Raw genomic sequence first — 17,063 nt, forward strand, 5'->3', positions numbered from 1 at the left:
GATTGGCGTTGTCTATAACATCATGAAATCATTATTCGTACTGCATAGGGCATACCACTAATCCTTATTGTGTAAACTTTGGTCGCATTAAGATAGAGCGCACATTACTTCAATGTGCCACATACTGCTATGAGAGAATTGTTTTGGCAATGCATATTTATTCAGCATATTATGTCCAGCCTAACTGGTTAGCTTAATAATTTTCAACATAGAAAAGTGTAAGCTCACCAGACATCCTAGCTGTAAATAGTGGCATCGAGTTCATTTCATATTTGTTTCTAGGCATTCTTTTTCTCCTCCCCCCTCTTCTGTAATCTTCTAATTCAAGTCCTATATGAAGCACTATGCTGGGGAAAAAAAAAATCTTGTGCTGCCAATAAAAAGCATCTAGTGTTTCGAAGTTTCATACATGCCGTGTAGTAGTCGGTTAATACTGAACGCGTTGGCACCCTATCATGTCCACTTCAGTTTCTCCTATTGGTCTCTAACATGACCCGACCTGTAAGAGACCATTTAAATTTGTTTGCAAAGTTCAAAATTTCTTTGCTCTAATCCATCCAACTGCACCATGTTCTTAAGCTGCAGCATGTTGCACGTGTTTGTGGCAAAGCACTTTGAACAAATTCGGAATTGGAAAAATTAACTGGCACTATCCCGAGGTAGACTACTCAACATGAAGTGAGTATCCTTAAAGGCTGTAACACGTCGGAGAGCTCCCTTATGTAATGCGGTCAGTGCACATTGCAGAATTTTTTCTCCAAGCATTTATGTAACTATCTTGACTGCTATGTGGTAATTGCTATAGAATATGAAAGAACATATTCGGCACGAGACCTGTGGTGTAGTGCTTGACAAAAGAGAAATCCGCCGTTATACCTGGGTGTGCTGGTCAGGCTGAGAGTGCAAAGGTGTTGCATGTGACATGTATTTTTCAGTTGTTGCAGCAAAACACACCCAACTGCTAGGAATGTAGCATAAGTGTGCAGAAACCTCAAAGTACCACTTGACCTAACGGCTACATATTGGGATGCTTTAGTTTAAAAATGAGTACGAGTAGTCACTTCCTTGAATATTCAAATTGGTTGGAATATTGGCATCTTCAAAGGTAAGTTTCGCCGTGGCTGAATGTTCAGGAAAATCAGTTTTCGGTTTGAGGGTGCTTTGAATAAGGAGATTGAAAATTTAATTTTTATTCGAAACCTAATATTTGCACACGCTTAATTTTCACGATTGCTTTAAGGCTGCAGTTCCTTTGTAAATAGTTGCATTTTGCATTATATTCAGTTGGTATTGGAGTGGAGCAAAACCTTAATGCATATTATGCTTATGTGAACTTTCAATCCTGTATTGCTGCATTATGGTGTGTGTGCTGTCCATGTGGCATTCTTGCCTGAAACCACGCTTTTGAGTGAAATTTATCTACCCTTATCTCTCTCCTTATTCTACTTCTCATCTTCCCAGTGTAGCGTAGCTAACCAAACTTTTCTCTGGTTAACCTTCCAGCCTTAGTTGGAATCTTCCTTCCCCATGTCATGAGAAATAATAAATTATAGTCTTATTGATCGTGTGGTGTGCAGATATAGTAATGTGCAGACGTAACTCTGGGTACTTAAAAGCTTCTCTCGATGGATTAAAGTGGGGATCTTGGTTATTTATACAAAATAAAAATTGCAATAACATTCCTCCTTGGTCCTTTGAAAGGAAATGCTTAACAAGTTGTTTTTGCTTGGACCATTGGAGGTAGTACTTTTTTCCTCTTCTTTCTTTAGTGGGCCTGCAGGAAGTAGTGCCACTTTTCATAATACCCTCGAGCAGCATTTTTTCAAGGTGGACTAGTAGCTGGACTTGCGTGGCACACTTAGGCCAGCCACATACGCTGCAATGAAGATTTGTAGCCGATTACCAGTAACACTGGTTATTACGCTCTAGGGGCTGCAAACACTGGGACAGCAAGACACGAATGAGAATTGTGATCAAAGGGCTATCACTCCTCGTCTTTGCCTTTCATGGCTGGCAATGGCTTGCTGGCCCACAACAACAGGTGCCATCATTCCCTCTCCCAACGGGTATTGACTCGATGCTCACGCACAGAAGTACACTGAAGGGGCCCGAATGTGCACATGCGTGAAATAAAATGTGGTCTGTGGTTTGGAATAAGAAAAAAAATCACACAGTTCTTCGGGAACTAACCGACAATATCAAAGAAAACAAAACAAGTTTGCTGTGCAGGTGTAATATGATAAGTATCGCTGCTAGGCAGATGACATGTACGTACAATCTGTGCGCGGTGAACGGCGCTGGGATGTTGACGATCGCGCCCGTCTTAAAATTTTTCAACAACACAGTTGACTTTGTTCACCTACTATAGTATTTTGTAGGGTCTGACGTACTTGCTCAGGAGTTGCTCGCCGAGACCATGCCATCTAATGGGAGTCCAAACCCTTAACTTGGTCATCAGTAAAGTTGGTAAATACTTGGCTAACTGCTCTCTGTTTCTGCCACTCTGCCTTTTTCCGATTTTGAAGTTTTGGGGCTTCATTTGTAGTTGGTCACCAGGTTCATAGGTAACCTGTTGACGGTGTACACTGTGCCTTAGTGCATCTTATTATATGATTCTTAAGGAAAAAAATAAGAGAAAAGTGAGCTCCGTAACTGTCTGCATCATATTTCGACAACAGTAGCTCACGAGGGATGGGAGTAAGGAGGGATTAAAAGGGTAGGATTAAAGGTATAGAGATAGAGAGGGGGAATGAGAGAGCGTGGCGCAGGGACAGCGACACCCAGAAGCAAGGAGAAGATAGGAAAGATGGACACGGTCGCAGAAGTCCGAGGACGGGGCACCATTCAGCCAGACCTCTTGTCGGCGGCATGAGATGGCGCAGGGCGAGCCAGTCGGCCTGAGCTGCGCTGTCGTCGGAGATTGCGGGGGCACAACTGGTCGGCACGAAATTCAGAGAGTGAGTCCAGTGCATCTGCACACTGGTGCGTTCTTATGAGCACGCAGGATTGTTGAAGCCACCTGAAGACAGGACGGGCATGTGCACTGCAGCAGCTGTGACGTCAGTAGATAGCACGTCTATTCATTTCGCCACGCTGATCCTGTGGTCTGCACACTTTTGCTCAAGCCTGCACATGCGTAGTCAATCCGCATCACGTCGCTGTGTATTGTCACTTGACAGCACGGCGTCCAAGAGTTGGACCACGTAAAAAAGATGGTATTACGCTTCGGACCATCCGCTTCTCTTTATATCCTCAGAGTCAATAGTCCACCGAAATTCCGTGCAATGCCGCGGCCAAGTAAGTGCTAATCAAGTGATTTGTCTTTTGCCCTACATACAAGTAAAGTGTACTAGTACACTCTAATACAAGTACATGATTTGTGAAGCTGCTATCATGTTTGGAATTTTGATGCAATGACAATTTTATCTTTAGATTGTGATATCCTCAATACTTTGGCGGAAATAATATATGATGTAAAAAAAAACGCAAACTTTTATTTGCGAATATACCTAGAACTTACATTGATTGGACTATATGTGACACCACCTTTTAAAATGTAGGTTCTTCGAAAACATTTTATTTTAATTAGTCCCGACACCATGCATTATGTCATAACTGGCAAACTAGTGGCACAAAACATTTCTAGTGGTAAGAGAAATTATAACTTAGCAAACATAAACGGCAAATCTTGTAATGTGTCTGTAATGATAAGTATAAGCTTATTTATATATAATTATAGCTTTCCTTTTTTTTTTTTTTTCAAACATTGGTTAAAATATTCACAGGAGGCAAAAACTCTGGGGTAAGAGGGGTGCCTGAACAGGCAACCTGAACCTACAAGCGAGCTTCATTCAACATCACAGAAAAGGAATGATAACGGTGGGGTCGCCACGGCAGAGTTCTTTGTTCGACCTAACGTTCCTTGTTCCATCTGCAGAGTTGCTGTCAAGTAGCGGGCAGTTACTTTTATTTTATTAGATCTACCTCTTGTTCTACAACTGTTTTGAGTGCATTGCTAAGTGTAACTTCACCTTCTTTCATGTCTGTTTCTTCTCCGGGACAGAGGCCTACCCTCTGGTCAGCCTCTGTTCCCCCTCAGGATCTGCCCTTGGAGTTGTTTCTCCGCAATGGAACCCGTAGTGTTCCTGTCTCTTTGATGCCGACCACTGGTGGGTTCATCCATATGAAGAATCCTAAAGCAATCTAAACGAAACTTCGTGCGATCACTCCCCACTCCCTACTGATTACAGAGGTTCGTCAGTTTGGACACGGAGGGATATTATGCTGCTCGCCAGACAAGGCTTGTATCCAAGACCTACTGAAGTGCACTACTTTTGCATCACATCCGGTGAGCTCTTTTATCCCACCTCATCTAGCTTGCTGCAAAGGATCAGTTCGGGGTGTAGACGCAAGTCTAAGTCCAGCAGAAGTCTTGGACATCTTTTCTCCAGCAGGTGTTATTTCTGTTTACTGCTGTACCAAACAAGAAAACAAACAGAAAGTTCCCACTGAAACTGTAATTGCCACATGCGCTGGAACAGATCGCTATTCAGAGATCAAGGCATGGCCGCTTATCTATAGGGTCGAAGCTCTAGCTCCCCGTCCGTTGCAATGTGCTAAATGCTGGCACTTCGGACACAGTACTAAAGGTTGTCGATCGGACACTCGATGCCGCATATGCGGTGCCATATACAGGGCCGGTCATAGTACTGCTGAGTGCGAATCGGACAATAAGACACGCTGTTTGTGCAAAGCAAATCACGCTGCAGACGATCCTAACTGTCCCGCAAGATCTAAGGAACTTCAGAGGCTTGAAATCATTCAAAGAAGACGATGCTCTCGTAGAGAAGCAATGGCAGAAATTCAAAGCAGGAATCAGGGTTATGCCGGCATAGCAGCCCGTTCACCTCTTGCTATGAATGCATCACTTTCTCGGTCCACTTCAGCTATGGTAGAAAAGGTCGTAGAAAAGTATCAGAAAAATTTTTACTCAATCTGTCCGACTCACTCAATGATATTATGGATTTACAGATGTCGGGCGTATCTGATAGAATACCTAAGCATATCCAACCTCCTAGTGCTTCAATCAATAAGCCTGCCGATCATCAGACAGATGCCTCTATCGATAATGAAGCAAGGCCTTCCCGATCTAACACAACTGAGCAGGAAGGTATATCTGATTCAGAGTCAATAAGTAGACTTATTTATCAGTGCAAAAAAAAATGGGACATTTAGAAAGATACACACACACAGCCCTGTACAGTGCTGTGTGTGTGTGTCTTTCTAAATGTCCCCATCTTTTTTGCACTGATAAATCAGTTTAAATAATAATGAAGCATTTCGCCCAAGCAACAGTTTCAGCGAAGTCAATAAGTAATCGGGATGTAGATATGGATGCTCGCCTTTTGAAACGCACTAGATCACCTACTAGCAAATTTTGTAATCCTTCTCATCCAAAAACAAAAAAGAGTGTGAAGGAACCTAGGACTAAAGCGAACTTCTTAAAAGACAGTATTTTAGATCAAGCAGTTGCTACTGCTTGCTTGTCATCATAGGGTGCCTTAAAGTACTTCAGTGGAGCTGCCGTTCAATTCTCTTTGCAACTACTGATTTATTATACCTAATTTCTCAACAATCTCCAGATGTCATAATGCTACAAGAAACTTGGCTGTCAGCTGATCAAAACTTCTATCTAAAAAACTATCAGTGCTTTCGGCTGGACAAAGACTCACGTGGTGGAGGATTACTTATTTTCATTTCATCCAAAATTTGTCATAAAGCATATTTAGTTCACAAACGAATATCACACGATTATGACGTATTGGTTCTGGAAATTCACTTTCCCGGATACGCACCACTATCTATAGTCAACAACTACTTTCCAGCTGGGATACAAGATGAAAGAGCCCTTGATATGACTGTAAGTTTTTGCAGAAACAGAATACCATTTGCGGGAGACTTTAATTCCCATCACGTGTCGTGGGGATTCCGCACTGATTCATCGGGAAAATGGTTGTGGGACTGGACTAATCGGAATAACCTTATTTGTTTGAATTCCAGAGTTCCGACATTCGTTCAATGTAATTCGAGGTCCGTCTTAGATTTGACATTTGCTAGCTCAAATGTGACCATATCGTCTTGGACTGTTCTTGATACCACTGCAAGTAGTGATTACTGCCCCCTGGTATTTGAAGTCAGCATTCCTTTAGTGACGGTAGACCACCAGTTGCAAAGTTTTGTAGACCACTCTAAACTTAAAAAGAATTTACAGTCAATGTTGTCTTCCTTGCCCAGTATGAAAACAAATGTGAAAGCTATAAGCCTTTGTTCCACTCTAAAGCGTACAATTAAAAAATCACAGTTCACTATATCTTCAACAAAAGGAAAATTCATATCTGCCTGGTGGAATCTGGATTGTGCTAGAGATTATAGACGACGGAAAGCTGCATGGAAAAAACTCCTTACCAACCAATGTCCTACTGATTGGAGAAATTATTTGTATGCTAAAGCTACGTTTAAGAGAACAGTTTCATTAGTAAAAGACAACTATGAAGAAAAACATTATAGTTCTCTATCCAAAAGTGGCAACAAGAAAGCTCTATTCAGACTTCTCCATAATTGTAAAGCTATTGCAGCACTCGTGAATATTGACTCAGCAATTCTTTCTCAAAAGGAGTTGGAAGATATATTAGCTGAAATTGCATTAGGATTAAAGAAGAGATTTACATCACAAATACAAATAAAGTTTGTAAAACCTTCATTCGGAAATGATTTCATTAAAGTAAGCAGAGATAAACTTGCGCACGTAGTTCCTATTCTGCCAAACACAGGTCCTGGACCAGATGGTGTCACTTTAGGAATGTTAAAAATATTATTCGACATCTCTCCTGAAGACTTTCTTAACGTTGTCAACCGTTCACTTGAAAATAGTTGGATACCTCCTGAACTGACACTTGCAAAAATAGTAACGCTTCTTAAAGAAACAGGGACTAGGAACGCAGATAGATAACATTAGGTAAATTGCTTTAACATCACATGTAGTTAAGTTAATAGAAAGAATACTTTACATTAAAATAATGAAGTTCATAACAGATAATGCAGTACTCAGTACGTGACAGATAGGATTTAGACCAGGTTACCCTATATGGTGGGCGCACGCTGCTTTAGAGGCTCTTATAAAGCTTGCTGGCCACAGACGACAATATGTGGCACTAGTAACCCTCAATTTAGCCAAGGCATATGATAGTGTTGAACATGCTATTCTTATCAATGCCCTAGAAGACCTAAAAAAGATCATGATTTATCACATGTACGTTCGTTCGATTCTTGAATTCGGATGTGTACTTTTCTCTGATGGACCAGCATACAAAATAAACCCCTTGATTCTCCTAGAGCGGAAAGCTCTTCGAAGTTGTTTAGGAGTGCCAAAATTCACAGCTAACAATGTTTTGTATCAAGAATCTCGGATACCCACTCTTGCTTGCAGATTCTGTATTTTATAGTTAAAACCTATTAAAAATTTTCTGATTCTACTTTAAGAAGGTGACAGTTCGTATTCTTTGCCGAGCTCGGTATCTTTTTCAATGAGCATCAGTCTCGTGTATATAAAACCCAAGTGCCCCGCCGCGGTGGTCTAGTGGCTAAGGTACTCGGCTGTTGACCTGCAGGTCGCGGGATCGAATCTCGGCTGCGGCGGCTGCATTTTCGATGGAGGCGGAAATGTTGTAGGCCCGTGTGCTCAGATTTGGATGCACGTTAAAGAACCCCAGGTGGTAGAAATTTCCGGAGACCTCCACTACGGCGTCTCTCATATTCATATGGTGGTTTTGGGACGTTAAATCCCACATATCAATCAATTATATAAATCCCAAATGCTATTTGTTCAAACACTTTTACTTGCTTTAAATGCTAATATATTTGAGATCATATCATCTGACAAACCAATTGGCCAAGTGTAAATAGAATTTAACGATATCTTCCCAATGAGTGCGAAACACTTGCCCTCTAAATAATTGATTGCCTTATTAAAAGAACACCTGTCTCAATTAGGTACTAATATAGTAATTGCAACAGATGCATCTATGAGTGGGGAGAAAGCAGGTGTGGGTGTTTTTTCTCTCTCATTATTCTGGTTTTATTTAATTATGCCTCCCAGATTATACACCAATGTTTGAAGTGAAATTAACAGCCGTTATACTAGCTCTTCTTAAACTTCCTGTGACTCATTCGACAGCTGTGATAGTGACTGACTCTTATTCTGTGTGTTCATGTTTATCACTGTCCTCGGCATCAGCTGTACTAGAAACTTTTAAATCATTAATCCCAGCAAACATTCATCTAGTGCGAATAATATGGGTGCCAGGCCATCGTAGTATACTTATAAATGAGATGGCTGACTCACTCGCGAGAGCATCCCTTGATCTTCCGATTGTGCCAGTCATGCCTCTTACAGCTTATGTAACAGCAGCGAGGCTCAGAAAACTTTCCCTTCTTGAAGACTCCTAAAAGATTACGATACCGAATTCAGATCTCTTGCAACTGCACTTTGCATTGAATAATAAATGGTGTCCCACGCGTAAATTGGAAGCCTCCATAACAAAATTACGTTGCCGTGTACCCCTCTTAACTTCTACTTAAACAGGTCTGGTCTGGTGCCATCCCCTCAATGCTCAAGCTGTAATGAACCCGAAAATATCGACCATTTTTTTCTCACATGTCACCGTTTTAAAAATCAAAGGAAAAATTGTTTTGAAATTTTATTAAAAAAAATTTGGAGTATCACTTGCTACTCCTAATATTTTGTCTTTTGGGGCTGCTTCATTAGGACTCAGCGACAGGAACATCTATGGGGCTCTCTGCGAATTCCTATGTAACACAAAAAGATTACTTTGCTGAGCCATTGATCAGCTCTCGATTTTTACTATCCAATCAAACATTTAATATTTAACTATTACATTGTAATGACTTAACCTTCAAAAGGATTTCATATAACGATTACACCTCAGATATTCAAAAAATTCTATTATTTCTCTTCTTTCACTTTTTTTTCACATTGTGCCAAAATAATCCCGCCAAGTCAAAACAAAGTAATCATATTTCTCTAGCCTCGATAATCTAAAGGTATTGATTTGCATTAACTGCCGGCTTCTTGGCCAATCCCCCTTAGTGGTGGAGAGCCACAAAAAAAAAAAAAAAGGATCAAGCAAGCAAGCGAACGTCCATACTGGCTAGTTTGTAATCTTGGGGTGTTTAACGTCTCAAAACCACCATATGATTATGAGAGATGCCGTAGTGGATGGCTCCGGAAATTTTGACTAACCTTAGCCACTGGACCACCGCGGTGGGGCACTGGTACTAATATAGACTAAGCGTTTTTATAAGCAGGTATGTTCAGGGTATGAAGATGGTTGATACGAAAGTTCTTTGGCAATCTACACACATGTGAATGCTCCCAACGTCGGCCATGTGGACGTGGATGTATCGGTGAGTGCTGCAAGGCTTGAGAACTTGGACGAAGTGCCAATGCAAGACTCTTAACCTCACGGTAACGGGATTATTAGCATGGAGAACCTTTAATCTGTGTTTGCAATGCTGGCCTTCAAATTAGTTGTTATCATATTATTTGTTTTGTCCCTGTCGAGAAACAGTGCCTTTACACGAGAGCGAGTACATAACATTGATTTTGGTCTGCCGACTGTTTTGGGAACGTCTTTTGTCATGTCGTCGTCCTATTTGCTCTGCAACAGCACCAACAGTGCGCCGGTGGCTTAATTGTTGTGCGCACAGCCTTTCGTCGGCCGGTGGCTCGATGTGAGTCGCACGTGGTGACACCTACTGAACTTTTACGCTGGCAACCTCCTGCTCCGCTCGTGTTTTTCAGCCGTCCGCCCTCCTCCGGGGAAGTGAATTCGTGGGATGCGCATACCGACCATTAAGACGCCTCGGTCTCGTGCAGGGCTTAACTCCCCCCCCCCCCCCCCTTCGTCGTTGGAAGCAACAACACAGGCAAATTCGCTCGGCCACGGCTTTCCCTATGGCCTGCCGACGACAAGTCTGCCGATGCGCTTTGCTGATGTTTACAGTATGTTGTCACGTTACACTACGACGACTTGCTGTCTTTCGAGGCGTCGACCAGATGGTCCGGTGACATCGTTGGCGGCCAACTCGTCGGTCGGTGTCGTGTGCTATAGTGTAAACGCGCCTTTATGCATGCCGCTCTCATGTGGCATCAAACCGTGGGGTTAGGATCTGTAAGAAAGAAAAATAAAAAATACCGCCGCATTTGTCGGGATTTGTTGTGGCATTTTCAGTGCAAAATACTTTTTTCAAGTAAAGCTCCCATGAGAAAACAAAGTTCAGTTAACAAAGTTTTGGGATAATAACACAAATGGACCATATTTTGGTTTTGCGGTGTTGAGGTTTAACTGTACTTTGTACTATATTCCAATGGAATCAAGTCAGTTTTATTTTTTTAATGTGCATACTAAAGAGGGACATTTTGCAACATGGCATTAGCTTTACTTGAAAAAAAAAAGTTTTGCACACGGAATTTATCACTACCATTCAGGGAAAATCTGGAAAACTCGGGGAATTTTAAAATATAAGCTTGGCGACACGCAAAGTTCCCATGCCAAAGTTAAAGCTCAATGCGCAGATTCACTTGCACAGTTAAAGCTAGGGCGACTGAAAATTGCAGTTCATTGTGTTCGTATCAGAAAATTTTGCTACAATAAAGTTTGCCATTTATAAAAAGTAGTCACTGGCTGATATTGTTTTATAATTTAAAGGAAATACTGAAATTTTCAATGAATTAGTTGTACAGTTAAACCCCTTTATAAGAGGCATGCTCCAGGCAGCGATTCTTGTCTTTTACACAAGATGTCTCTTTTAAGCAGGGTACCTGGTATGCATTTTCTCATACCCCATATTTTACTTCAGACACACGGGTGTCTCTTATACCCATTTGTCTTTTATAACATTGTCTCATATAATGGGGTTCGACTGTATATGGAAAATTCGTTAAACACAGTTTCGTGACATTGTATCAATGACAAAACTGTTTTGTTAACTTAGCTATAACCAATAGTTCGTTATACCTGTATTCACCATATTGAGGTTTGAGAGCAATAATTATCTATGACATGACTATTTTTTAATAACTTCGTTATAACCGACAATTCGGCATACCCATGTGCACTATACTGAGGTTTGAGAGGAATAATAAACAAATTTTAGTAAAAAATATAGATAATTTAGTTCCACAAATCATGAAAGTAGCTGCTGGCCACTTCTAAGGCCTAAATTCACACTGCCAGGGAGTCTCCTTCACAACTATTGTGTGGCACATGGAACAAGAAATGAAATGTAGGTCTGACACATTGACAAATATTGTAAACGAAGCATTTTGCTGTCCACTATGGTGCAACAGCACTGTGCTATCCTGCAAAATTGTTTGACACTGAAAACAATGTTTATTAAATTGTTGCTCTCCTTTCAGACCAATGAATATTACTAATCAAGACCAGAGCCCTAATCAAAACCTGTTTCTGAAACTTTAAGAAGAAGCTTTGCTAAAAAATGGCATGGAAGCAGTACAGCAATCTTTGCGTCCAGGATAGGCTTTTTTCTTCAACATTTTGCATGCATTGTTTGAAAATTGAGCAAGATCTTGCACATAATCAGAGTTTTCAGTCATTAGTTAATGGTTTAGCGGAAGTTTAATAATAACTATTAGCATTATTTAGTGGGACCCCCATCTCGTTTTGTGTGGTGAATAGCAGTATTGTGTTTTGAAAAGCAGCTTTGATAAATCTATTGAATACTCAAATCTAAAACTTCTTGCAAGAATAATGCAATGACCAAAAACTTCTGTTTTAGTTTGTATGGCTTTTGCTGGGAACACGCCCTTTTCTCTTAAGTTGAGGATAGGTTTCCTTGGCCTCAAGATTGTGGAGTGCAAACTTTGTGGCAGTCTGAAACAAGCAGCAGCAGTTTTTCTGTTGTCGATTGAGATTATTACTTGCCAGGATCAGCAACGTTCTTTTTTTTCCTGGTGACTTGGATTATTTGCGATACACTAGCCTTCTTGTGTAAAAGCAAGAGGTTGTTGCATTTCATTCTTCTACAACTCTACTGAAGCTGTTATTAACTGTTATTGAAGCTGTTATTAACAATATGCTTTTTTTATTGCATTGTTCAGCTTGTTTTGTTTTTTAATGGTGCACATGCAGGTATCCCATGAAGTCTTTTGTGAAGTTCTTTACTGAACTCTTCCATCCTCGCATAAGCCGTCATGGAGACACAGGCATTGATTCCGTACAACACAACTGGAGCCTGGCATTCACCATGTCTACGGTGAGCAAGCACCTCTTGTATTACTCTTTAAGCAAATAGCATGATTACAAAAGTCTTGTTTGTTTTGTTCTGAATTGTCTGGATTAATGGAGCTTAGGGGCCTCTATAGCTTAAGAATTGTGGTCAACTAAAATGAACTGACAGTTACCATGTGACTTACCATAGACTCTGTCTGAACAAAGGGTGCCAAGACATTGAATTCCATAGAAAGAGAGTACCAAAATAAGCCACTGCTCCGTATTTTAATTTGTTGGGTTTTGGTATTTTGCTTTTTTGTTTATTTGAAATTATTCTCAACTTTGCCTAGTAATTCTGCTGTCAGCCCCATAACTGGAACATCTCAGAAACATAAAAGCACCATTATTTTGACGTGGTCAAAAAATCTGTAGAGTTGGCCTTTAATGCACAGTTCGAGCAGTTTATGAGCAATGGTGAAGTGTTTGTAAGCTTGCGATGGAGGGAAGGGTATATTGTGTAAACGTTTGTCTCTTCCCGAAAGTACATCTGAATTTTAGGGGCTTTTGAGAACTTCTGTCATAGAAGAAAGCGGCCTATAGTGACTACACATAGTCTTAAATGTAGCTGCAGTCTACTTTACTTTACCTGCATTATGATGTGCTCATAATTGCTCAGGTCTCTCCTCGATTTCCACGCATGATGTGCTCATAGGTAGAATTTGCTACGATACCCAGGGTTACATGGTGCATGTTCTCTCTCTAAGCTGAGCGCGTTGTCTACTGCAGGTTTTTTCTGAGATCGGTTGTGATGTGTGCAGGTGCTCTTTAGAATGCGGGGTCTTTTGACATATTCGTATTGCGTTGTTTGTATGGAGCCCGAAATGGGACGGCTGTACCTTGAAGATTGCCTGGTCTCCCAGCGCTGTGTCCAGAGCCTAGCATACCATAAAACGCTAGCGCCTTACAGCGGGGGAGCGACTGAGACTGCGTGCGCTCAAGCTTCGGTGATGCTGATTGCACAGTTTTCAAATTGGGGAGGTCTGCTTTGGAACGATATAGATGCTTTGACCATGTCCCCCTCAGAAAAAGAAGAGCATTCCTGGTGTAAGCAGCCAAAACTACCTTGATAGCAACCTGACAACAGAACGAGAAGTCAATTGCTGAGCGCTGTATTTCGCGCATATATAAATATCAGATACAGCACTATACAAAATATGGTACCATGCTTAATAAAGCCCACCAACACTCAAGATAAGCATTCAATTCTACTTGAAATGTACAAATGCAACACTCACTTTCTTTTAGAAAAATTGCAGCTGAGGGAATCAATGTAGTTCGACCAGCATTGATGAATTCATGACACCACCAATACAGCAGGAAAAACGGCTCAAAGATACTGGTGTAAGACTTTCTACAGATAAATCTGACCTAAAATAACTATTTCATGCTAATGTTAGGCAAGTCCTTCTATAAAACGTGCCAGATGATTGAATACACAAAGAAAGAAGAAGAAGGCTTTATTTTCAGTGAAATAATTTACAAAAAAATTTCTGCGATATTATCCAGATCCACAGCCGATATGGCTAGTCAAGTATCCGTTACAAAAACGTATGTTGTGGTTTAATTATGGAGTACAATCTTTATACAGGGAATTACATCAAAAATCAGAAAATCAAATATGCTCTTGTATAAAAGAAAACAAAGAGGAATAATGTGAAATGTACGTACAATTCAACAACATTAATAAGGCAACTGGTAACTCCCTGATAAAAAGAGTTTCCTGATTGACTGCATCATATTTGGCAGACATTTAATTGGGGCAGCGATACCGTCCCAAATTTTAGCAGCAATAAAAAGTATTGTTCTATCACCATAAACATTGTGTACCTATCGGCAGATTAAGATTTTGTTGTTCAGCCTGCCGAGAATGACCTCTGCATTTTAATACCGATTCATGAATGGGTATGTTGTTATTCATTATTTTGTGTACTAATATTGCACTTTTGAATTGCCGAACTAAAATAAAAGGCGTTATGTTGAGATTGCTGAGAAGTTCAGCCGATGCTGCATTCTTGGGGGCTGATGCAATGGTTCGTACAGCTCTTTTTTGCAAAATAGTAACGACCAAGCAATATGAGGCATATGTGTAGCTCCATGATTCAATGCAATAAGTTAGGTGAGAATGGAAAACATTGAAGTATAAAATATGGAGTGTGTGCTAAAATATTTTCTAGCCTCAAATAATGTAAAGCATCCAAACCTTAGTTTTACACACAAATTGTCTATGTGCAATGTCTAGTGGAATGAATGGTCTAATGTCACACCAAGGTAAGTATGTGCACTTACTATATCAATGGGAGTTCTTTCGATGAACAGACCCCGTGTTTCAGGTATCACTTTTCGGTTGGAGGCGAAAACAACGTACTTGGGTTTTTTTTGTTGTTTTGTTTAAAGGACTGAAAAGTCATTTGCAGTTTTTCATTGGCTAGTGCTTCAGCTTCCTGAAGAGTGATGAGCTGTAAGTAAAGCAGTGTCATCTGCACACATAGCTGCTTGCATATGGGTTAAGGATAGAGGATAATTATTAATGAAGAGGGAGAAAAAAATTGGTTCAAGTATTGAAACTTGCAGAACACCAGTTTCACCGAGTTTCCCGTTTGATTTGTTACCAAGTACTTGTAGATACTGAGTTTGCTTGGACAAATAACTCTGAAAGAATTTCGAAGATATTCCTCTAAATCCGTAGCATTCAAGTTTGTTAAGCAATGTATTGTGATATACTGAATCAAAGGTTTTCTTATATGTAAAGGAAAATGCCGATCGAGGATGAATTACTTATCGTTTAATGCATAATTTACTGTTTCTGCCACTAAGCTTACTACAGTAGCCGTACTGTGTTCTTTTCTAAAGAGACATTATTCCATAGTTAGGATACTGTATATGTGTAGTTAGGATTCTGTATTTTGTAATAAAGTCCATCCTCATAAAGTTCAGAAGGTGCCACAATGAGTCGCCATGGGCTGTATGAAACGGTAGTGGCTTGATAAGCTTTACAATATATTAGACTACTGTTTGTAGCACATTTAGCACTAAATAAAAAAATAACATAGCTTTTATTTAGGAATAATTATTAAAAACTAGGTTTATTTCAGCAGTAGTGTTCAAAAACATTAAAAAAAAGATAGAAAGCTAGTGCTACTCCAACTCATCTGAAACCAGACGGGGCAGACATGGTGACGTCAAATGAAGTCAAAGAGAGTTCACTGCTGTTAAATCATGGAGAATAATGGCGAACATTTAAAAGCGAAGCTTCTCTTTGCTGGAAAGTGATCACTATGTTTTAAACACAAGTTATTCTCACGATGGCTCAGTATCAGAAAACTTGGCAAGCACTTTGTTGGACGCTTACAGGAATGAGATTTGTACTCCGTGTCGGTCTGGCGCACGTATACTCCAAAGCTAAAATAAAAGTGCGTTATTTCTATGGCATTACATAATTCATAAAACAATCGCACGTGGCTGGGTCGATTGCAGTTGTGAATTGTGCCCCATGTACGTGCGATAAACGTGCAAAGTCGTCTTCAATGCTGAATACACCTCCTGCATTCGATCACCTGGGAAATGTAGCTTAAAAATAGTAGAGATCTGCGAATAGGACAAATTGTGGTCTCAAGGGTAGGAATTACGAGTCAGATACGGGCCGCTTTCTACCACTGTGCAACAAGTTCAACTTAACCTAACCAACTGATTGCGATTTAAATGACACTGGTTGAACTGCCACTTTAGAGCAAATCAAACCAGTTGTGGTCCATGTACATGGTCAGTCTTTGTCAGATCGGTGTCTATGGTCATTTGTTGGTCTCAGTTTCGCTAAAATAGTACCATTTGAAAGCAAGTGGGACCAGCTGCTGTAAGTAGTGCCATTTTAATTGGCGCTTGAAAGCTAGTGGGACCACTTTAGTGGTCACTTGAAAAGCATGTGGTAACACTTTGAAGACCACTTGGCAGCAAGTGGGACTACTTCAGTGGCCACTCGAAAGCAAGAGGGGCACCACTTTGGACCACTTGAAATCCCACTTCAAATTTTCACTTGGGTTGCAAGTCCTTCCTTGACTGGTATGCCAGGGCAGGCATGGTCAATCTAGAGCTTAGTGGCAGATTGAAAAATGTATGACCTCGTGCTCGAGTACCAGCAGATCTAGCTGGGAGGCCCCAGCTTTTCTTTTTCCAGAAGTTGGCAGGTGCCCTTTTGCCTTTAAATAGGTTGGTTACACCAGTGTTTGCACCAACAGTTTAAGAGGCCCTGTGCAACAGCCCGACTCACTGAGTTGCCTTTTGCTGTTAATTAGTGAATGACTACATGTGCTAGAGGATACATAAACCAATGTTTGCAGCAAAGTATTGAGCATTGAAGGCATTTATAAAACTTTCATTTGTCTGTATCAAACCCTCTTACTTACACACTGTCTTGTGCAGCTGTTTGATCACACTTGAGATGTTTCAAGTGTGATCACACTGAGATGTTTGATCACACTGAGATGTCTTCATACAAAAACGTATAAACTAGGGATGATCCATCAGTTATTTACTTTTGTCTAGAACGACGCATGTTTTACTCTGCATTTGGACCGTTGTAAAGGTTAGTGGGTTTTTTTGCTTAAAATCGTAGCGTCAGGGCTCCTTTGGCTTGATTTCTGTTGTTTTGTCAATAATGATGTGTCTAACAAAGAAAATTAGCCCTTAAATTCCACT

The 17,063-nt window shown here is 40.5% G+C and overlaps 1 protein-coding gene across 1 annotated transcript in view; it reads left to right on the forward strand.

Annotated features, from left to right (window-relative positions):
• The first annotated feature begins 68 nt into the window (after positions 1-68).
• The window catches only part of LOC142775772 (uncharacterized), a 30,457-nt gene continuing 13,462 nt past the window's right edge, over positions 69-17,063 (forward strand). The window contains exon 1 of the mRNA XM_075877786.1: positions 69-12,354. The gene's annotated coding sequence lies outside the window, so the exon portion shown is untranslated. The remainder of the gene's footprint in view (positions 12,355-17,063) is intronic.

Source organism: Rhipicephalus microplus, chromosome X (genome assembly GCF_043290135.1).
Source record: "Rhipicephalus microplus isolate Deutch F79 chromosome X, USDA_Rmic, whole genome shotgun sequence".
NCBI classification, from domain to species: Eukaryota; Metazoa; Arthropoda; class Arachnida; order Ixodida; family Ixodidae; genus Rhipicephalus; species Rhipicephalus microplus.